The 23712-nt window shown below is 38.4% G+C and overlaps 1 protein-coding gene across 1 annotated transcript in view; it reads right to left on the reverse strand.

Moving 5' to 3' along the window:
- KCTD16 (potassium channel tetramerization domain containing 16) overlaps nt 1–23712 on the reverse strand; it is a gene marked incomplete at both ends in the record, with an annotated part of 288776 nt that overhangs the window by 206185 nt on the left and 58879 nt on the right. The gene's annotated exons all lie outside the window — the stretch shown is intronic.

The following is a 23712-nucleotide window of genomic DNA, read 5'->3' on the forward strand; positions in this document are numbered from 1 at the left end:
TTAAAAAGCAATCTTTTTTTAACTTGAAATCTGTTTCTTATTTTTTAAATAAGTAACAAAATATAGCAGGTAGCAATTAGTAAAAAAAAAAAAAAAGAAACATGGCCCGTCTTTTGTATACGCCATTCAATATTACTGGAGAATTGCATTTACTATACCTGTCAGTGCTAAAATCAGGGACAATAAAAACTCAGCATAATTCACTTACTCCCCTGGATTCAAGAGAATTGTTACTGCTAGAGATTTAGAAAACCAGCCTTTGAGCTTTCCTTCTCACTCAAAATAGGCTACTAAGCCACACTGTGAAGTGGGAAGTGTTTCTTTTCATAGCTTTCCATCCTTCTTTTAACACCGCCTACAGAATGGATAGCTCTTGTTTTGCCTTTTTATAATCAATGCCTTCTTCTTATGTTCATAGAACCTCAAATGTCCTGGGGGACTTACTATTTCCTCACTTGTAGTCCCTGTTCTATCAAGGGCTAAGCCTACTTCTAGGTCTGGACAACCAGAATAACAGTCGATGGTTCAGAGATGGGAATAAAGCCCAACCCAGGCCAATTGATGAGAACCTCCAACTTCCAATTACGATTTTGAAAAAGATACTCTATTTGATAGAGTTACTTTGAGGAAAAATTGTAAGTCTGAAGTCACTAGTGACCTAGTTACTAGTTACTAGCCACATCATGGGAAGAATCTGCCCAAGAATGAAGCCAACAGAAACTGGGACTTCCCTGGTGGTCCAGTGGTTACGACTCCATGCTTCCACTGCAGGGGGCACAGGTTCAATGCCTGGTTAGGGAACTAAGATTCCACATGCCACGTAGGGAGCGGCCCCAGAAAAAAAAAAAAAAGCTATACAAGCCATGAAAATGAGGAAGACAGATCCCTGGCTACATAATTTGAGTAACTGAATGTAGCCATTTATGAAGCCATATTACTCCTAGATTTTTAAATACATTTCTTTCCTAGTTTAAGTCAAATAGTGTTGGATTTCTGTGATCACAACCAAAGGAGTACTTACTGATAAAATCTAATACCTACTGATTTGTCTCCCATGTAAACAAAGCTCTTATTTATCCTTCATTTGTTAAGGGACATATATTTTCATGCCCTACAAAGACACGTGTTCATAAAGCCAGCCTCTTTTCCATTTCCATCAAGGAAATATAGTTCTCCATTTTTGTTTTTGTTTTCTCTTAGTTATGATCTATGCTAATGATTATCTATTGAACTGATTAGAGTTAAGGCACAATTGGCTGAAAATAGTTGGCTGTTGCACTTGTATCAGTTACATGTGTTAAAAGTAGTATGTAGGGGGCTTCCCTGGTGGCGCAGTGGTTGGGAGTCCGCCTGCCGATGCAGGGGACACGGGTTCGTGCTCCGGTCTGGGAGGATCCCACATGCCGCGGAGCGGCTGGGCCCGTGAGCCATGGCCGTTGAGCCTGCGCGTCCGGAGCCTGTGCTCCGCAATGGGAGAGGCCGCAATAGTGAGAGGCCCGCGTACCGCAAAAAAAAAAAAAAAAAAAAAAAAAAAAGTAGTATGTAGGGCTTCCCTGGTGGCGCAGTGGTTGAGAGTCCGCCTGCCGATGCAGGGGAGGCGGGTTCGTGCCCCAGTCCAGGAAGATCCCACATGCCGCGGAGCGGCTAGGCCTGTGAGCCATGGCCACTGAGCCTGCACGTCCGGAGCCTGTGCTCTGCAACGGGAGAGGCCGCAACAGTGAGAGGCCCGCGTACCGCAAAAAAAAAAGTAGTATGTAATACAGAACTTCAGGCATAATAATGGAACTGATTAAGAAGGTATTTTTGACCAAAATGACAGAGAAAGTACAGGGAGGAATCTTTTGAGTTGTTCAGTGTGGAGTAAAGTATGGTTTATGAGGTGATGGCTCCAGCTACAATGCAATAAGCTCATTCCATACTTTCTCTAATTACAATTAAAATTACTGGATATGGGCTTCCCTGGTGGCGCAGTGGTTGAGAGTCCGCCTGCCGATGCAGGGGACACGGGTTCGTGCCTCGGTCTGGGAGGATCCCGCATGCCGTGGAGCGGCTGGGCCCGTGAGCCATGGCCGTTGAGCCTGCGCGTCCGGAGCCTGTGCTCCGCAACGGGAGAGGCCACAACAGTGAGAGGCCCACATACCGCAAAAAAAAAAAAAAAAATTACTGGATAGCATGCACAAGGCCCCTATCTGATAACACTAAAAGTAAATACTAGAACTAGGAGCGTGACCAACATGGTACAGACATTCCTGTGTTTTTCCCTCCCATACCTCCGAGCTTGAACTCCACAAAGTCCTGAATCCCAAGACTATGCAGCAGATGCAATCAGGAGACACTTCAAGAGAAATTTGCTTCTTCTCTCTTCATGGCCAGAAAACCGGGAAGACGCCCCCATGTGGCATGGATATGTGGGGGGAAGACTGGTTTAATTTAATATTTTTTACTCTCCTGTGCTGGTCCCAGGCAAGGCTCAGTCATGAGACAATACCCTTGTGCAGATTTTTGGATAATTGGAAAGGATATATTTCTCTACGACCAGAGGAACTGGAAAATGGGGTCTTTGTGATCTCAAGTGTCTTTCTTCCTTCCCTCTCCTTCCTCTGTCACCAAGTCAGTCACAGGACTGGCTACATAAAGATAAGCAGAGTTCTGAATAAGAAAATTACCAGAGATAACGAGGGACATTACAAAATGATTAAAAAAGGGTTAATTCATGAAGAAAATATAAAAATCCTAAATGTATCTGAACCTAATAACATATTCAAAATATGTGAAGCAAAAATGAATGCAACTAAAAGGACAAGTAGGCAAATCCATAATTATACTTGGAGACTTCAACACTCATCTCTCAGTAATCAAAGATCAAATAGAAAGAAAATCAAGAAGGATAAAGAAGTCCTGAACCACACTATCAATCAACTTGACCTAATTAACATTCATAAAGCACTCCACTTAACAATAGCATAATACATGTTCTTTTCAAGTCCACATGGAATATTCAATGAGAGATATAATATACTGGGTCATAAAAACAAACTTTAATAACTTTTTTAATTGAAAAAATGCGAGGTATTATTCTCTGATCATAACAAAATTGAACCAAAAATCAATAACAGAAAGATATCTGAAAAATCTCCAAATATTTCAAAGTTAAAAACACACTTCCAAATAATCTATGCATCAAAGAGTAAGTCTCAAGGAAGTTAGAAAATATTCTGAATTGGATTCTCTTTGCGGGTGGCCAAGATGACACAGTAGAAAGACCCTGAGCTCACCTCTTCTCATGACCACACCAAAATCACAACTATCTGCAGAACAACCATCAATGAAAAGGACTGGAACCTACCAGAAAATATTTTGAACTGAATAAAAATAAATGTATATCATATTAAAAGTTATGGGATGAATCTAAAATGGTGCTAGAAGACAACTTATATCATTTAATGTTTCTATTAGAAATGAAGAACACTCTCAAATGGATAATTGAAGTTTCTAGCCTAAGACACTAGAAAAAGAACATGTGGAACTTAAGCAAGTAGAATGAAGTAAATAACAAAAATTAAAAAGAGGGGCTTCCCTGGTGGCGCAGTGGTTAGGAATCCGCCTGCCGATGCTGGGGACACGGGTTCGAGCCCTGGTCTGGGAAGATCCCACATGCCACGGAGCATCTAAGCTCATGTGCCACAACTACTGAAGCCCGCACACCTAGAGCCCGTGCTCCACAACAAGAGAAGCCACCGCAATGAGAAGCCCGAGCACCACAACAAAGAGCAGCCCCCGCTTGCTGCAACGAGAGAAAGCCCACGTGCAGCAACGAAGACCCAATGCAGCCAAAAATAAATAAACTAAAATAAATTTAAAATAGAAAAAGAAAAAGGAGAAATAGAAAACAGAAAAAAAATCAATAAAACCAAAAGCAGCTTCTTTGAAAATATCAACAAAATTGGTAGAATTCTGTCCAGATTGACAAAGAAGGCACAAACTATCAATATCAGAATATATCACTACAGATTCCACAGACATTAAAATAATTATAGGGGAATTCTAAGAATGACTTTATGGCCATAAATTCAACAACTTAGATGATGTGGACCAATTGAAAGTCACACTACCAAACTCACTCGAGAAGAAAGAAATAATTTGAATAGCTCTATATCTATTTAAAAACTTTAATTCATAATTTTAAACTTCTAACAAAGAAAATTCCAGGCCCAGATGGTTTCTCTGGTGAATTTTACCAAGCAGGTAAGAAAATAATAATAATACCAATTCCTCACAATTTCTTCCAAAAAACAGAAAAGAAGGGAATACTACTCAACTCATTTTATGATGCCAGCAGGACTCTGACAACAAAGGCAGACAAGGACAATATAAGAAATGAAAACTACAGACCAATATCCTTCATAAACACAGATATAAAAGACCTCAATGAAATATCAGAAGTCAAATCCAGCAATATATAAAAAGAAACTCAGACTAAGACAAAGTAGGGTTTATCTCAGAAATGCAAGGCTGATTCATTACGAGAAAATAAATCAATGTAATCCATCATATTAACAGACTAAGGAAGAAAATGACATTAATCATGCCAATAGATAAAGAAAAATTTTTGGTGGAATTCAATATTAATTCACAGCAGTAAAAACTCTTAGCAAACTAGAAATAAAAGGGATCTTCCTTAACCTGATTAAGGATCTCTATAAAAACATGAAGCTAACATCATAATTAATGATCAAAGAATTAATGCTTTCCCCCTAAAATGGGCACCAAGGTAAGGATATCCACTTTCACCATTCCTATCCAACACTGTATAAAAGCCCTAGTCATTGAAATAAGGCACAATAGAAGAAATAAAATACATACAGATTGAAAAAAAAGTGAAGTTGTCTCTACTCACAAGCAACACCACTTGTCTGTAAGAAAATTTCAGGGCATCTACAGAAAGCTCCTGGACCTAATAGGTGAGTTCAACATGTTTGCAGGATTCAAGGTCAATACATTAAAATAAATCGCATTTCTTTACAGTAAGCAAGGAACAATTGAAAATCAAAATTTGAACAGATATTTCAAAAGTTCCAAATAGACATTTTTCCAAAGAAGACACACAGATAGCCAACAGGTATATGAAAAGATGCATCAGTAATAATCAGGGAAATGAAAATCAAAACCACAGTAAGATACCACCTCATACCTGCCAAAATGGCTATTATCAAAAAGACAACAATAACAAATGTTGGCAAGGATGTGAAGAAAAAGGAACCCTTGTGCACTGCTGGTGGGAATGTAAGTTGGTGTAGCCACTATGGAAAGAAGTATGGAAGTTCCTCAAAAAATTAAAAATAGAAATACCATATGATTCAGCAATTCCACTTCTGGGTATTTATCTCAAGAAAACAAAAACACTAAATTGAGAAAATATATGCACCCCCATGTTCATTGCAGAATTATTTATAATAGCCAAAATATGGAAGCAACCTAAGTACCCATTGATGGATGACTAGATGAAGAAGATATGGTAGCCATATGCAATGGAATACTACTCAGCCATAAAAAAGAATAAAATAGTGCCATTTGTGACAACATGGATGGACCTTGAAGGAATTATGCTAAGTCAGCCAGAGAAAGACAAATACCAGATGAGCTCTCTTATATGTGGACTCTGTTTTTCCAAAAGCTTATAGATACAGAGGATTGGTGGCTGCTAGAGGCAGGGGGTGAGGGGTAGCAGAAATAGATCAAAAGGTTTTTAACAATGATGTTCATAAATGCTCATAAGAAAACTATTAGAATTTAAACACTATTGACATTGCAATAATCATACTTATAGGGTTCTGTTATGCACATACATTGGGCATGCTTGGAAAGAGGAAGAGAAGGAGGGAAGGAAGGAAGGAAGGAAGGAAGGGAGGGAGGGAGGGAGGGAGGGAAGGAGGAAGGAAAGAAAAGCAAGCACATAGATGGACAAGCCTGCCAGATAATTCAAAAAAAAAAAAGAAAGAAAAAGAAAACCGGGCTTCCCTGGTGGCAGAGTGGTTGAGAGTCCGCCTACCGATGCAGGGGACACGGGTTCATGCCCCGGTCCGGGAAGATCCCACATGCCGCGGAGCGGCTGGGCCCGTGAGCCATGGCTGCTGAGCCTGTGCGTCCGGAGCCTGTGCTCCGCAACGGGAGAGGCCACAACAGTGAGAGGCCCGCGTACCGCAAAAAAAAAAAAAAGAAAGAAAGAAAAAGAAAACCAAAAATTGTGTAAAATACTCCAAAACATAAATACTTAGGGATAAATGTAACAAAATATTATGTGCTAAATCTGTTGCTGAAAACTCAAAAACACAGATGTAGGAAAGTAAAGAAGAATGCAAATAAGTGAGGGATATACCATGTGTGTTGATTGGAAACCTCAATATTTTAAGAGTTTAATTTTCCTCAAATCTCCCCCAAATTGATCTATGAATATAACACAACTGCAATAAAAATTCTAGCAGGATTTTTGTTGTTGCTGTTAGAGATATTGACAAAGCGGTTCTAAATTTTAATGAAATGCAAAGGAACTAAAGTGGCCAAAACAATTTTGAAAAATAAGAACAAAATTGGAGGATTCATTTAATTTTTCAAACACTTATTATAAAGTTACAAAACAAGACAGTGTGGTATTGATGAAAGGACAGTTAAATAGATCAATGGAATAGAAGAGAGACTTCAGATACAGACAATAGAAATTGGTTTTTGACAACAGTGCAAAAGCAAGTCAATGGAGAAAGAATAGCCTTTTCAACAAATGGTGCCAGACAATGGAACATCCATAAGCAAAAAAAAAAAAAAAAAAGATAATGGTAATCTCTACTTACACCTCATACATTAAATAAAATTTAACTCAAAATGGATCCTACACTTAAATGGAAAATATGAAACTATTAAACTTAGAAGACAACACAGAAGATCTTTGAAACCTTGGGTTAGGCAAAGAGTTTTTAGATACATCAAATCACAACCGATAAAATTAAAAATTGATAAATTTGACTTTATCAAAATTAAAAACTTTTGCAAAAAACTTCTGCAAAAAAAACAACAAATGAAAAGACTAACTACATACTGGGAAAAAATAGCCACAAATCATATATCCAACAAAGTACTAATATCCTGAATACATATATATATATATATATATACACACACACACACACACACATATATAGTGTTCACACACATGCACACATAAACCTCAGAACTCAACAGAAAGGCAACAAATAACTCAATTAAAAACTAGATTAAATATTTTAACAGATATTTCCCCAAAGAAGATATATATATGGCAAATAAGCACATGAAATGATGCTCAACCTCTTTAGCCATTAGGTAAATGCAAATTAAAAACACAATGAGATACCACTACAAACGTACTAAAATGGCTAAAATCTAAACACTAACCATTACAGGTACTGGCAAAGTTGTAGATAACTGGAACTCTTATTCTGGTGGAACTGCAAAATGGTATAATTACCAAAAAGGAAAAAAGTAAATTTTACTGTACGTGAATTTTGAAAAGTAAAATTTTTAAAAATCTGGTTTATCATGCTGGCTCTGCCATTATCTTGCTAAGTGATCGCAGATACTTACATCATCTCTTTGAGATGCAAGTTTCTTAGATGGAATAGGAGGGTATTGGTCTAAGTTCTTTTCCAAGTTTAGCCATCTGTGATTGAAATTATACTATGCAAATACCTGTCTACTCTCTAATCAAGCTTAGTATGCACTCTACAAAGGGAAGTCATTCTGCAGTTTATGAGGTTTTGCTTTTTTTTTTCTCAGTAAGGCTTCCACTCAGCCCAAAGGGGCCTTATCATCACAATCATCAGCAGCAGCAGCAGCATCAACTTTGAGCTATGTACACTGCCTGAATTCACAGGATAATTCAATAATTCCAGACTATGAAGCCCACCAAATAACACAGAGAACTATACAATTGCAAATTATTATTTCTGCCCTACAGCAAACTTTCCAAAGAGAAATAAAACCCTCAGGGGAAAAACATAGAGTGAGTTTTTCAGCCTCAGGGAAGGATATAGAATCTATGGATATATAGCAACACTGAATAAATGATATTAACTCCATCACTCAGAGCTCTGCTTCACACCCTGTCATTTGCACTGTGGATTAAACACAGGATACGACTGTCATCATTATGTAATTTCTTGCAACATTGCTATTTTTTAATTACACAGATTATGGAACAGAATATAAATAGGAAACAAGACCCCTCCTTCCAGGAAACCAGAACCTATTAATCAAAAAGGAACATTTCCAGGTCTCTGCCAGATACAGAGGGCTAAGAGAAAGGGGCAAATGCCTTGAAAAATGAGGATCATAGTAATTCCATTTCTAAGTACCTATCCTAAATAAACCACATGCAAAAATATTCCCTGCAGCATTATTTATAATAGTGGAAAATTATAAGTAATCTAAATGTCTACCATTAAGAGATTGGCTAAATAATCTGTGATATAATCATATAATTCTAAAAGCAAATAAATGAATTAAAGATACATACATCAAAATTGATAATTCCCTAAGAAATACTGAGAGACAGAAATAATATTGTAGAACAATGTCATTTCCTTTTTCAAAGAGACACACACAACAGTTCTGTACATCATCTATAGATATATATTAGAACTATTTTGAAGAGTACACACCAGATTCATAACAAAGTTGACTCTCGGAGAAGAGGCTGGTACTGGGTTTAAAACAAAAGAGCTTTTAAGAAAAAAATGTATTCACGTATTTTTTCGTATAATTAAAAATTACTTTCAAACAAAGGATGCAATGAACACTACCAAAGAGAGCTAGTTCATCAGGAAATTCTCCCAAGGCCACTTTAGAAAGATCCTAAAGACACATCACCTAGCAAAACAATGTCAGAGGATAGCATGCTCAGCCTTGCAAGAAAGGCTTTGCTCACAACCCAGGTTATTTTAATCTGGGAGCCACATTTTAGGAATTAGGAGTCCATGCTACATTGTTCAACCACACAGTCCTGAAATGATCTCCAACATTACATTTTCAAGTCTTTTGAGCAGATCATTATTTAATTTCACTCCCACCACCCACCTGACTTGCAACGTACATCCTTCACCACCTAATGGCCCCAGAGCAAAAAATGACACATTTATTTTTAAATTTAGAGTGAATGAAAACTAATTTTGTTTGAGAATACCATGATACCCTTTGGGATAATTAGGAGGACCCTGCGGTGTCACAAAAGCAGAACTGGGAAAGCATTGGCTTGTATCGTTGCCATGGGAATATGCCTTCTATAACCATCCAGTTCTAGAGAGAGCAGGAGACAGGGGAGAAATCTCGTAGGGTCTGTAAATAGGGCAAGGCAGAGTCACTAAGTAAATAATACCAATAGGTCAGAAGCTTTGTCTTCCCCTGTCTGTCCAGGCAACATGACATGAGAGGAAGGAAGACAGAGAATCTGAACTGGTTATCAGATTGCACTGAGTCCACTCTACTCAGGTCCATTTTGCAGAATTACATGCAGATGGAGGAGGAGGGACTGGGGGGTGGGACTGTTATTCTCTGCAGTTGCCCAAACCTGTCACTGACCAACTGTGTGATTACAATGCAGGGGGCCCGGAGCTCCGCTTTCCTTTCTGCTGTTAAGAGTATCAGCCCCTCCATGGAGGTGTATTATGTTTCCCAATTTTAATTTTAGCATCTACACTTTGGCAATTTGCATTTAAATGTGTTGTCAGAGAACTTCCAGAAATCTTTAATAGGAAGACCGATTTGCATTTTAATATGCTGCTAAAGAATTTGAAAATATCTTTTTTTAGTGTGAATACATATTACCAGAGGAATGGCCACACTTAAAGAAATTATAATTACCTGGGTACAATTTAAACAGAGCTGGCTTTCAGAAACACTGTGGTTTTGTTGGACTTTGCTAAAAGTTCCTTGTAAAACAGAGTCGGAAAGAAAAAGCAAACCTGATTGATGAGATTTTAAAGGTAGAATTGATACCTTCAAAAGTACAGAAATCCAAGCAGAGAAGTGAGCACACAAGGGTTGAGGTAGGTTAGTTAAAAGAAAGGAAGGTCGTCTGAAAGAGGAAACTGGAAGATAGCATTTTCCTTGCTGTCCCTTGCCAGTGCCTCACCCAACCCTTTCTTCTCGGCTGAAGTCCAAAGGCCGAATTCAGACAAGGTCAAGTCCTGACAACATGTAGAGCAAATGTTTCTGCCCACCCTTCTCATTTACTATTTCATAAGCACAATCATTATCCTGGACTGTGGAGAAATACTGATGAGGTCACGACCTCACATTCAGAATAAAAAAAAATATTATACATCCCATTCCTTCTGCCTCCTCATCCACAATAACTCTGGGTTACCTTGTCTTAGCAACCTCTACACACTTTTCCAACTGTCAATTGCTGCACTGTTATAGTAACCTTTAACCTTCCCAAGCTACCTGTCTCCTACACATTCTTGCTCCCTGAAGACTTCTTACCATAAATGCCACACACTCTGAGCTGGATTGAAGAAGGAGAAAAGGGGGAGGAGAAGGAGGAAGGGAAGAGAAGAAAAAGGAGTAAAAAGAGGATGATGAGGGCTTCCCTGGTGGCGCAGTGGTTGAGAGTCCGCCTGCCGATGCAGGGGACACGGGTTCGTGCCCCGGTCCGGGAAGATCCCACATGCCGCGGAGCGGCTGGGCCCGTGAGCCATGGCCGCTGAGCCTGCGCGTCCGGAGCCTGTGCTCCGCAACGGGAGAGGCCACAACAGTGAGAGGCCTGCGTACCGCAAAAAAAAATTAAATTAAATTAAATTTAAAAAAGAGGATGATGAGAAGGATAAGGAGAAAGAGAAAAGAAGGAGAAAAAGAAGGAAAAATTCAGAAATTCTATCTTCCGGAAAACCTTTTAACCTTTCTCCTGAAAATGCCCACATGGTTTTAAATAACTAAGGTCTCTTTTATTGAATGAAATTCCCTTTAGAAGCCCCCAGATGAGTTTATTTTGCAAATGGTGCTTTTGTATTGTTAAAAAATAAGACAACCGGCCCAATAATGGCATTGCTTAGGCTAAGCCCCACATCAAATGGAGACTTAATTGAGTTTTTGGCTCTGCCAGAAATGGAATCTCAAACCACCCAATCAGGAGACAGCCGATGAGTACTAGTTAGGTCATCTACCTGTTAGACCCCTGCCATCCCCTAAAGGAAAGTCACCTTGCCATAAACAACCTGCTTTTTGGTCTAGTGTAACTTTCCTGCTCCTTTCTGTCTCTAAAGTCATTTTGCACTGCCCCTCAGAGCTCCTTCCTATTGGCTAGACTGGATGTTTCCGATTGGACTGATTTTTGCTCAAACTTAAAAATTTTTAATATGCCTCAGTTTATCTTTTCACAGGTCTGGGGACAAAAGAGGGAACCCAAGGAGACCCTCAACAGTCCTCAGGAGCAATAAGCAACAACAGCAAAGGTACCTGCAGAGCCCCTGGAGTCACAGCTTTCTCGCTGCCTCTAGGTAAGGTCCCTCGGATGCTCTATCCACAGCTTATGTGTTGGAGGCGTTCAGACTTTGAGCATTTCTTTTCCTACCTGGGTCCCCAAACTGGCAGGAGTTGGGCTGGATCTGACGTAGAAATCAGACTGTTTCCAGTGACGGACTGGGTCCGAATTAGAAACAGGGTAGGTCTGACTTAAGCTGGACTGTGCCCAGAGTGAGGCCTTAGATGAATAGAATTTTGTTTGAAAGCTGAACAAGCAGGTCAAGCTTACCAAAGACAATGGTGAATTACAGTGGTCACAAGCCATTCCAAAGACACAGAGGTCTAAATCTAGAACATAGGAATTTCTTGATTTCCATCTTAAAGATCCTCTTCCTGATATAAAAAAGCAAATTGAGGATAATGTAGTGGGATGGGTGGGTCAGCCTCCATATCATTCAGATTGCAAACCTATTCTTTGAAAAATTTAAAACAACTGAATTTGTTTACAAATCAAATTTTTACAAGACCAGAAATGTGGCTCTAGAAATGGTCCAAAGCCCACCTACCCTTTTGTGAGTCCTCACACCTCCCCTATTCATCTCACAAGGCTTGCAGATACTGTAAAGCATCTTGACTTATGGAACAAAGTCCTTCTTGGTGAAACCTGCATTCTTTCTCTGTGCCTTTTGAGATGTTAAGTATTCTACCTGGTCTTCTCTAGGAACCAAGGTAATTTTTATCAAGGGAAAAGAAAAGGAAAGGCTATTTTGCAAACTAGGCCTATGAAACATCTTAAAAGTTTCTTTCACAAATATTAGTAAAAAGCTGAGCAAGTAAACTCAACTTATTCCATGTGTCAGAAACACAATTTGAATCCAACTGTTCTTTTACAAACTAGTGAGCTTTGCATTATCATACTCATCTCATGGCTAAAATCTTAAAATGAAAGCTATAAGATCTCTTTTTGTGTCTATCTCTATGTTTATGTATATCTATGTATGTATGTTATAGATGTGTGATGTTTTCCTATCTTCAGATGGTATTACCAAAACTAGTTTGCAAGGAGTTTTATTTAATTGGCTTAAAGACAAACAAGCATTATATAAATCAAGTCTACTCACAGAAATATAGAAATTAACCCAAATTTTTTCCAAGCTCATGTGATCTAGGATAATCTTCAGTAAATAAAAGCCAGTATAGGTTTGTTGATTTAATTAAAGCAGGCATGTCTTTAGAGTTATCAACATTAAATATAATACTTTTATTCTACCTAAGTTTACTAAAAGTTAAGTAAGCTTATGTTATCTCTATTACAGAATTTATCAGCAAGAAAGATAACTTAAGATGATAATTAGCTGTTTAATGTCTTATGAGATTTTCAAGACTAATCTAAACACAATTGTTAAGAAAAAATGAATTGGGGCTTCCCTGGTGGTGCAGTGGTTAAGAATCCACCTGCCAATGTGGGAACACGGGTTTGATCCCTGGCCCAGGAGGATCCCACATGCCACGGAACAGCTGGGCCTGTGCACCACAACTATTGAGCCTGTGCTCTAGAGCTCATGCTCTGCAATAAGAGAAGCCACAACAATGAGAAGCCCATGTGCTTCAAGGGAGAGTAGCCCCCCCATCCCCCCGCTGCAACTAGAGAAAGCCCGTGTGCAGCAGCGAGGACCCAATGCAGCCAAAAATAAAAAACAAACAAATAAATAAATAAATAAATTTATATAAAAAAAGAACAAATGAATTAAATAGATGCAAGTAAAAGCTTGTAAATAAACTTTTCAACAATAATTATGCTTTACAGTATGTCTACTTTAAGTAGTTTCCAAAGTCTTTTGGGTAACTTGAAACCTTAAAGTTATATTTAGCTAAATTAAATAATTGATATTCATTAAATATCTAGATCATTTTCAAATAAGATAAAATCCTGAAATATTAACTACTGAACATAGGTTTATCCACTTTGTCTTCCTTTTACAGAGGAACTAAAGATATTTAGGTATATTAGTAAACATGGCTTTTGAAACACTGGAAAATTTACTATGAAGAAGAATGTACTTCTAGAAATTATGAAATGCATTTGTAAATTTGTCAATCCAGAGAATTTGATTGTAACAAACAATCCACAATTGCTTACCTCTCAGTTTTCACTAGGAATTTAGGATTCTACAGGTTAAGAATTCTAATCAATATATGTAATTAAATCTACTTTGAAATAATTAATCACATGTAATTGAATGAACTGATGAGGATGATTATAAGTTTTATAACTTTTCATTTGAAACACTGATAGTTCTTTAATGGTTTATATTTCCAGATTTAAGGAAACCTTTTTTCTTAAGCTATCTATGACTTACAGTAATTTGATAAAGTATACCTTTGTAAACAAAGATGAAACAGTTACTTTTTTCACTACCTGATCCACCAGAATTCAGAAACTCTTGAGTATTTTTTTTCATGGCAATATAGTTAGATATCTGCATAAGTTCAATAAGAATCTGTTCTCCTTGTAATGAGACACAACTAGAAACATTGGTTATATTGCCAAGGCTTTAGGTAGAATGCCATATTTGAGAATATGTGTAGAATCAGATATGACCAGACAGCTTTAAAGAACTAAGGTTGGCTTTAGGGAGTCAAAAAAGCCCCTTGAAAAAATAGGCCTGGTACCTTGCTTACAGGGTTATTAGCAGCCTTAAGAGGTGAGTAAGGAAGGTCACTTCCTGGCAGGCTCAGGAACCTCAATATATTTAGGGGACCTTGGGAAGAGAGGAATTCATCCAAATCTACAGGTATTGCAGTTGAAGTCTGGTGGCAAGTCTGATGCCAAGTCCTTGGCTTGACTTCCTAGCTTTGAGAGGCTTTTAAGAGTTCAATCTTAGATTCATAATGAAAAGCACCAACAAAACAGACTTAAAAAGAGCCTATATAGTCCATCATTATTCTTGCTGCACTTATGTAAATAATCAGGCCAAATTTAATGCAAACTGATTAGTTTTACCGTGATTATCTTTGGTAAAAATGGGGGTGATTACAGAGAAAAAATTATGTTTGCATCTTCATAGATATTTGATTCTAATCCTGTTAAATATCTTTGAGGTTTTATTATACGCCTAAAGGTTTTACTATATACCTGTAAAGTGGACTGAATCCTAAATTCTTCTTGTTTCCTCAAATACCTAGCTAATTCTCCAAACCAAAGTTTCCAATTTTCTCCCACCCTTTTGATTTGAAATCACTATGAACAAAATTACTTTGAACTTCCTTGGAAGGGACCATACAAGGTCCTTCTCACTATTCAGATGGCAGCCAAATTTCAGATACTTGAATCTTGGGTCCATATCTCCCAATTAAAAAGGGCTCCAACAGACTCTTAGAACTACACAACAGCTAAAGATCTAAAATTAACATTGATTAGGGAGGTTCCTCCCCAAAAGCAGTTAACATCTCAAAATAAACAGCTTTCCCAAGGTCACAGAGCAAAAATCTTCATCTCCAAAATGAAACCTTCATTCCTTTTCTTTTTTGCTACTTACGTTTTTTTCTCTGTTAATGCACAGGAAGACACTGTTCCTTAACTCTGGCAAATATCTTCTGCAAAAGCAATAGCTGCCCAGCAAAAACCCCTAGACTCTCTGACCAAAGTTCTTGATAATAGGATAGCCCTTGATGATTTTTCAACTGAGAATAGAGGTGTTTATGCTGTGGCCAATTTCACTTGCTGCACTTGGATTAACACTTCCAGGGAAGTTGAGACTTCATTACATGAGCTCACTGAACAAGCCAGTTGGCTTGAGAAAGTTACTCCTTCAACAGGGTCTTTTTTTGACTTATTTTGATTCTGACTGGTTTGGACCTTGGGGACCATGGCTCCAAAGTGCACTCCAGACATTGGGAATTATCCTGGTTATAATAATCATAGTAGTCTCCCTGCTGTGCTGTATTTTCTGAAAAGACTTAAATGCATGTTCATAACCACTAGCCACCAAGCACATAATCAGTCTCCTCAAGAAGAGAACATTGGAAAAGGAACAAAGAGAATGACCAATGTAAGGAATGTGAACCTAAAAGTCATGATCTGTGAATACCACACAGAGATTTGGCAAAAACTGCAAGAACTCCAGAGTGGTAGCTGTGAGTAGAGCAAATGCCTTAAATTTCTGATAGAGTCTCTCCGTTAGGCTGAGAGTCTGATCTAAAGGGGGAATTGTTAAAAAAAAAAGACAACAGGCCCCAAATGGAAATGCTTAAGCTAAGTCCCATGTTACCAAACTAAGACTTAATTACAGTTTTAGCTCTCCCAGAAATGGAATCTTAAACCCGTCAATCAGAAATTGCTGGATCAGCACTAGTTAAGTAATCTGCTTGACAGACCCCTGCCATCCCCTGAAGAAAAGTGACCTTGCAATAACCAACCCACTTTTTTGTCTAGTGTAACTTCTTTTTTCCCGCTTCCTTCTGGCAATAAAAGTCTTTCATTTTGTATAGCTCCTCAGAACTCCTTTCTATCTGCTAGATGGGATACTGCCTGATTCACATCGATTTTTGCTCAGATAAACTCTTAAAATATGCCTCAGTTTATCTTTTAACAGTTCAGAGAAATACCTGTCAACAAGTAGAAAAGTAAACACTCAAAGTCATGTTAGCTTAAATGGATCACTACAGATTTGTCACTTGAGGGAAAGAATGGAATCTAATTTGACAAACTGCCTCTTTATTTTGCCTCCTCCACTGGCCAGGCTCATTGTCTGTGGTAATGTTGCATGGAGAATCGAGGGTACATGAGAAGGACAGCAATGACCCATTAAAAACAATGTACAGTGATGGAAAGCAGGATGAAATACACAGAAACAGATACAGCCATAGCTTCAGGATGGAAACTCTAGGAAGCACCCATTCATTTGTTCAATTAATATTTGTTGCATGCCTTCTGCATGTCAGGTAGAAGAGCCTCACAGAGCACATGTGTTAAGACAAGACAGGATAATTGAGAGCAGCTAGCATTTTAAAGTGCTTCCTGTGGACCAGCCCTGCCCTAAACGCCTTCCATTTATTAACTTACTTAACCCTCACAGTAACCTTCTTATGCAGGAACAATTATCTACAGTTAATAAGCAGGGAAGCTGGGACACAGAAGATTTAAAGAAGGTATTCAATGTCATGCAGCTCATATGTGGTGTAGCTTCAATTCAAACCAGGCCGCCTGACCAGAGCCCACACTTTTGCCACTAAATCAATCTTATCCTTCTCTGAGGATCCACCCTCTTTGGCAAATGCTTAAAATCTCTCCTTGGGAGTGATGACGAGTTTCATGAATCATCCACATTTTCTTGCATGGCTCACCTTGTGACCAGAGAAACAGATTTTATGATGAGTACACGCAAAGTATGTATGTCAAGAAACACAAATCAGTGGATTAAAATTCTATGGGGGAAATTCACACTTAATAAGGAGGAGATGGACTAAAATATCATTGTTGTAGGACAGGGAATATAAATCAGCAAAGAGATTAAATAAAGAATTGATTCAATCATTTCTTCCCAGAGATTAGCACAGCATCCAACTGCTGGCTTTTAAATAGAAACAACAACTAGAAATCTTGAGTGCTCAGCTGGGATTACGCTTTGTGCACACTGCCTGTTAAGCGTGATACTGAAGCTGAAATTTTACACACTAGGTGGGCAATTACAATAAATTCATTTTTGTGTTACAGATTTTTTTCCGCGAAAGGGAAAAAAACATACTGAGGTGGAGAACGGTGTCAGGTCAAAGCCTTGATATTCTTTTATTAAGATTTTTTTTAAAGCCCATTAGATTCTCAGGCTTTTGAAGCGATTGTGCAGTTTTTGATAAAACATTACCCAAGTGAATTATTTATAAAGCTGCAGGAAACTGCAAACTCTGGTGAACAAATCTTTTTGATGTCCTCATCTCTCGCAGGGCTGTTTTGGTGCCACCCTCTGTTCCCTTCTGCAGATATTCTGGGCTCTCTTTGGCTATGGCTACCCATTTGCCTCAAAAGGCAGCCCAGCTTCCAAAGAGAAAGAAGCAAATGATGGGAAGAAGGTATCCAATCAAGGTGTCCCTCTGAGCCCTTAGTACCCCCCACCAGCCCTGCCCAGTCTGCCAGACTGGTGAGGAGAGATTAGACAGTAGCAAAAGAAGATTAAGACAATGGACCCATATACATATACGTATACATATACAGTTGTTTTCTAAATGGAGCCTAAACTGTTAATGTCTGTCAGTGCCCAAAGGTTCCTCCCAACCCTTTAGAGTCAACTCATTTTAAAAAAATCTATTTCACAGTCCCAGGAATGCACATGGATTCCTTTTTTTTCTTTTCTTTTTTTGTCTTTTTTTAAAATAATGTCACTATCATCAGACCATACAAAAGAATCTGAATCTGCACCATTGTAGTTTTCCTTTTTCATATATGAAGCCCTTTTTGAGGTCATGTAACTCTTTTGCATTCTGTAGGAGAAACACTTGAAGCACTGGCATCAGACAAATCTAGCTTTGAATTCTACTCCCATCACTGTGTGGACTTAACACTTCTGAACTTGTTTCTTCAATGGGACAATACAGATAACAACAACTACAATTTAGAGTCTTTGTGAGAACTGGAATTATTATAGTAAATCACAGCACCTAATACATCTTGGCTATTTAGGAACAGTAGCTATTATGATGATGGCACATTCATTCAACAATATTAAAGAATCTTCTAGGAACCAACAACTGTTTCCAGCACAGAGGATAACTTCATGGATTCCCAGTCTTTGTGGAGACTATAGTCTTTAAATGATTAGTATTTATACTAATGTTGAGTGGAGCTGGTGGCAATGGACAGGAGTTTGTTTCAAGATCAAGGGTTACCTTCTTGGTTGCATTGTTTCCTGACAAAGTGCTATAACAAGATCGTATAGTCCCACATTCTCACCTCATAACATCAAAATCAAGTGGTGGTATAGTCATTGTCTATCTGAATAGAGAACTCCTTAGGGTGGGGGGAAAGGAAACTATCAGTGGAACAGCAGGTTATCATATTGGTGTGGAGTGGTTATTGTTCTGCTTGTTGTTGTTGTTGTAACCATCTTTCCTGCTTGTGATTAAGGTAATAATGTTACTCCGTGCTGATGTTCTGCTTTGGAAAAAAAATGTAAACAGACATTTCTGACACCTATAGCATTCTTATAAGTAGATAATTATCTCCCTATACCTGTTGGTTTGGTATAGCAATAGATTCAAAGCCATCTCCTCTCACTGAAAATTAGAACACAATTCAGTCTGCTATGTTTTTATTCCTCCATAGTAGGAAGGTAAGTTTGCAAAGAGCTGGAAATTGTACATCTCTGGCAAGTAAGAAAAGCAGGGATTTAAACACACGATTTCCAAAAGGAAACTTCACTCATCTCACTATAACTGACTGAAATTGTATGAAATTGTATTTAGTAAAGATATGTCTTAAGTTACTTGGTAAATATGGTCCTCAATATTAAATGTATATGAATTTTGAGCAAATTAAACTTTTAAGTACACAAGGAAAGGTTTGATATTTAAAGTCATTCTATTGTTAATTGTTTTTAATAAATAAAACCATAACCCTTTTATGTAAATTTAGATTTACATATGTATTAACATTTTGAGAGTCAAAATCATCATATTTATAAAAGTTAAAAAAAAACCCTCACATGTTACATGCATTTGTTCCTAAATTGTGATATTCTGTTTTTAATTTGCATCTTTAACTTAAGTATTTTCCAGGATCATATTCCAACAATAAGCATGCATAATTTTTATAATGAGAAAAAGATTATAAAAATAAAGTAATATATACACATTTATTTTTCTAAATTACTTTAAATTAATTTCATTTGAATATTTTCTAATAAGTGTGAATCTTCAAGGTAGGCTCAGAAACAAGGTTGGGAATCACTGGTCTGATCCAGCTTCTTAAATGTCAGTCATTTGTACATTATTTTCATGGGTTTTGTCAAAATCTATGTATGACTTTCAGCATATATATTTTAAATCTTATACTTTTTACTTCAAAAGATTAATTGAAAACAAAATTTTATATCCCAATTCTAACTGGTAAATGATCATAATTTGCCATGAAGAAAGGAAAGCGTAGAAGTAAATATAACTAACATAACATTAAACTCCAGCCAAATATCATTTCTTTTTTTTTTTTTTTTTTTTTTTTTGCGGTACGCGGGCCTCTCACGGCTGCGGCCTCTCCCGTCATGGAGCACAAGCTCCGGACGCGCAGGCCCAGCGGCCATGGCTCACGGGCCCAGCCGCTCCGCGGCACGTGGGATCCTCCCAGACTGGGGCACGAACCCGTGTCCGCTGCATTGGCAGGCGGACTCCCAACCACTGTGCCACCAGGGAAGCCCCCAAATATCATTTCTTGTTCAAAGGCTCTGATCTTGAGGTTTGTTCCTTTCCATTTAAAAAAAAAGGAAGATAAGCAGGGGCTTGAGGGGGTTAAAGATAATCTAAAACCTAACGGAGAGTTTCTCTTTGTAATAATTAGAAATGGTAAAGTATTCATGCATTCTATTACTATTTGTTATGTAGAAATGCTAAAGTAAAATTGAAAAGCGAATTGCTATCAAAGTGTGAATCTATATTATTTAATCTTGATTCCCTTGCCATCTCCTGCATGATTATGTCTCTCATGCTTTGAGAACCATTGGTCTAAACCAGCTTGGGCAAAAGAAATAACAGTGCCTTATAAAAGACCTCTAGAATGAGAGTTCACAATTCTTCTCATATTCATTACAATGATTATCAAGGTGGCCATACATCCCAGTTCAAAGGGTGTCCAGTCCAACTTTACACTGTTGCCCCAGCATAATAATCATTAATTGCATTCCCTTTGACACTCCGATGTGTCATGATTTGGGACAATCCATTATTGCTCATTCAACTGCCCATCATTTTTTGAGCACCTACTCTGGAGCTTCCTCTGTGATAATGCTGGAAATACAAAGGTGAGTAACATAGTTCACAGCCCCCAAAGAGCTCACAAACAGAAGATCAAGGCAAAGGATGACTTATAATGTCAATACAAAGTGATAAGGTCTGTGCCATGTGCTTTGGGATCACAGGGGAGGATGATAGATAAATCAAAGGAACACTGCAGTTTCCTCAGTGTAAAGAGCAAGAAGACCAGCTAATTAGTAATGAAACAATGGATGAATCAGCTCCAGAGAGGCAAGTAGGTCTTTCCTTTATAAAACAATGTTTTACTTTGTGTTCCTGAGTGTTCAGGGAACTGGTGTGGTAAGGATTAAAGTGGGAAGAACACATACAGTTCCCTACTTATATTCTTTCAGTGGGTGTAAGGCATGAGAAAACCTGCGTTGCCTGGTTGAATCTTACGTAAAGACAGATAAAAATGTTTGCTGAGGAAGGATATTCTCCAAAATTCACTAGTTTCAAAACATGAACCGGATCACATTACTGCCTTGCTTAAAACCCTTCACGGGGGCTTCCCTGGTCGCGCAGTGGTTGAGAGTCCGCCTGCCGATGCAGGGGACACAGGTTCGTGCCCCGGTCCGGGAAGATCCCACAAGCCGCGGAGCGGCTGGGCCCGTGAGCCATGGCCGCTGAGCCTGCGCGTCCGGAGCCTGTGCTCCGCAACGGGAGAGGCCACAACAGTGAGAGGCCCGCGTACCGCGCAAAAAAAAAAAAAAAAAAAAAAAAAAACTTCACGGTTTGATCATTGCTCTCAGAATAAAATCCGCTCTACTTCCCAAGGCCCACAAGCTCTGCCCTTCCTCTGCAGCCACATATCCTGCTCTTCTCACTCTTGCTCACTAAGCTTTGGCCATCTTCCCATATGCCAAATTTGTTCCCACTTGAGCTCTTGTCTTTACTTTAGCTGCTCCCACTACCTGGAGCACTCTTCCTCCTGTACTTTAAAAGTCTGACTCATTCTCATGCTTCAGGCCTCAGTTCAAATGTCAACCACTTAGAGAGGCCTTCCCTGATCCATCCATTCCCACCCACTTCATCCAGCTCACCATGTTTGTCATCTTCATAGCACCGACTCAGTGTATCTGTTTCTTGTTTATTGTCTCTTTCTCATGAAGGGAGAAACATGACTGTAGTGTTCCTTGTGTCTAGCACAGTGAGCGGCAACAAAATAAGTGTTTAATAAATAAACATGTTAGCTTGATTAATAGACAAGTTTGGGGGCATAAAAGGAAACATGGTCAAGTACTTACTTAATCAAAGTAATTCATTTTAAGATTTAAAAAAGAGTCATGTTCTGTCTTCACTCAGCTTTGGGAACAGAAGAGCTAGGAAAGAGGAGGGCTAAGTCTGGATTTCCAGATATGTGGGGTTTTGGTGAGGCTGAGAAAAGGCCAACTAGTAGGAGCCTCCCTGTAAAGACCGAAGAAGATTATTCATCCCTTCAGTAGTAGCTGCCAAGGGATGAAATCAGTCTGCATCTGCAGTGAGGCTGCAAGGTATTTTTACACTTTGAATATCCATTTCCAGAGTATACAAAGGACTTCCCAGGTGACCTTGAGTAAGCCATTTAGGTAAGTTTCTGTGTTACTTTAATGAACCATCTCTATGCAGAGAAGTGAGGAGGCCTGTTAATTTACATTCGTAAAACACTTTGAAATCTCTGGATGAAAGAATTTCTGCAGAGAGGTACAAAGGATGAGGTAGTATGTTGGGTCAAATTTTACCCTTCTACAGAAGCGGAGAGGGAGTAGGCAGGCTTGAGGACACCTAAGGGCAGCCTCCAGCATATTACTTTTCAAATTAATCTTCTAAGAACCTCCTTTCAAGACATCAAGTGTTTTAATCACACATATAAGTTATTATTCTAGCAATTATTTTCCTTCACCATTTCTGTCCTAAAATCCCAGCTTTTTTTTTTCTTTTTTAAAATTTATTTTATTGAAGTATAGTTGATTTATGTTGTGTTAATTTCTGCTGTACAGCAAAGTGATTCAGTTTTTTATATATATGTATACATTTTTTAATACTTTTTTCCACGATGGTTTATCACAGGATATTGAATATAGTTCCCTGTGCAATACAGTAGGACCTTGCTGTCTAAAATCCCAGCTTTGTGTAAAGGGAATCTTTAGGGGGACTTGCTTGTGACGTTTTCCCTCTAGAATGCTTTCTTTAGTTTGTTCATTTTTACCCTTCAGTGATGTCAGGTCCTAAGCATGACAGTCTTTGTTGCTGAGCTGACTGGGATGTAAATGAGGTCATTTCATCAATTCTTGACAGATGTTTACAAGGTACAGTCAGAGATGAGGGTAAGCTTAGGAAAGAGGAAAGAGAGAGAATTTCAAAGAAAGCTGCCAGTCTATGAGTTAATTATATCCGTTTATAAAAATGGTATTAATAGTTACTTAAGAAATAATACCAATAGGATAGTACATTTTCTGAGGATAATGATCTCTTTCAGCAAGGTAAATACAGACTCAAAGATAAGACATGAATTGTGAAACTGCCAAGACAAAAGCTAAGCTTAAAAAAAAAAAGAAACTGACATTTTCAACATGCGATACCAAGTATATACTTGTGATTGTGCCCACATGAATATATAGCTTTCTTATGTTTTTCTTGATCTTATAGTTTTGTTTTCTTTGGGTGGGAGGTGGGCAATAAACAGGTGTATTAGTTGCTCTCAGGAGTAGCAAGGACTTATCTGCCTTCTACACCTTGCTCTCCCTAGAAGAGGACTGAGTTCCTTGTCCCTTTCAATGGGTCCAGACAAGGTACTTGTCCAGGGGAAATGTTCCTGCATAAGGCTATAGATCTTGGTGTTCCTTCTCTATACATCATATCTCTTTGGGATTTTTTTAAACTTTACCTCTGAAAGCTCTTCTTCTTCAGGAGATAGCCGGACCCCTTCTAACTGCTTAGACACCAGCACAGCTGAGATTTTTCCAGGTCAAGTCCTGCATGCTATCAATGAGCACACTCCAGCTGGTCACTGGGTGCATCTTGGACAATATCTATGATTCCAGTTGTGTGAATACTGTGCATGGAGCCAAAGGCGTTGCCCACATCCAGCCTTAGCACTCGGGATTTCTTCTTATCTCCTGATACATGAACCGTGTGAATGGAATGGAGCCACTGGGTGTTCCAATTTCCCCTTTTTGTACCAAAGTTTTCTCATCTTTTGAACTATTTATCTTAATGGATGCCTATCACTTCACACTGGCTGGA

The sequence above is a fragment of the Hyperoodon ampullatus genome (genome assembly GCF_949752795.1).
Source record: "Hyperoodon ampullatus genome assembly, chromosome: 4".
In the NCBI taxonomy this organism is placed as follows: Eukaryota; Metazoa; Chordata; class Mammalia; order Artiodactyla; family Ziphiidae; genus Hyperoodon; species Hyperoodon ampullatus.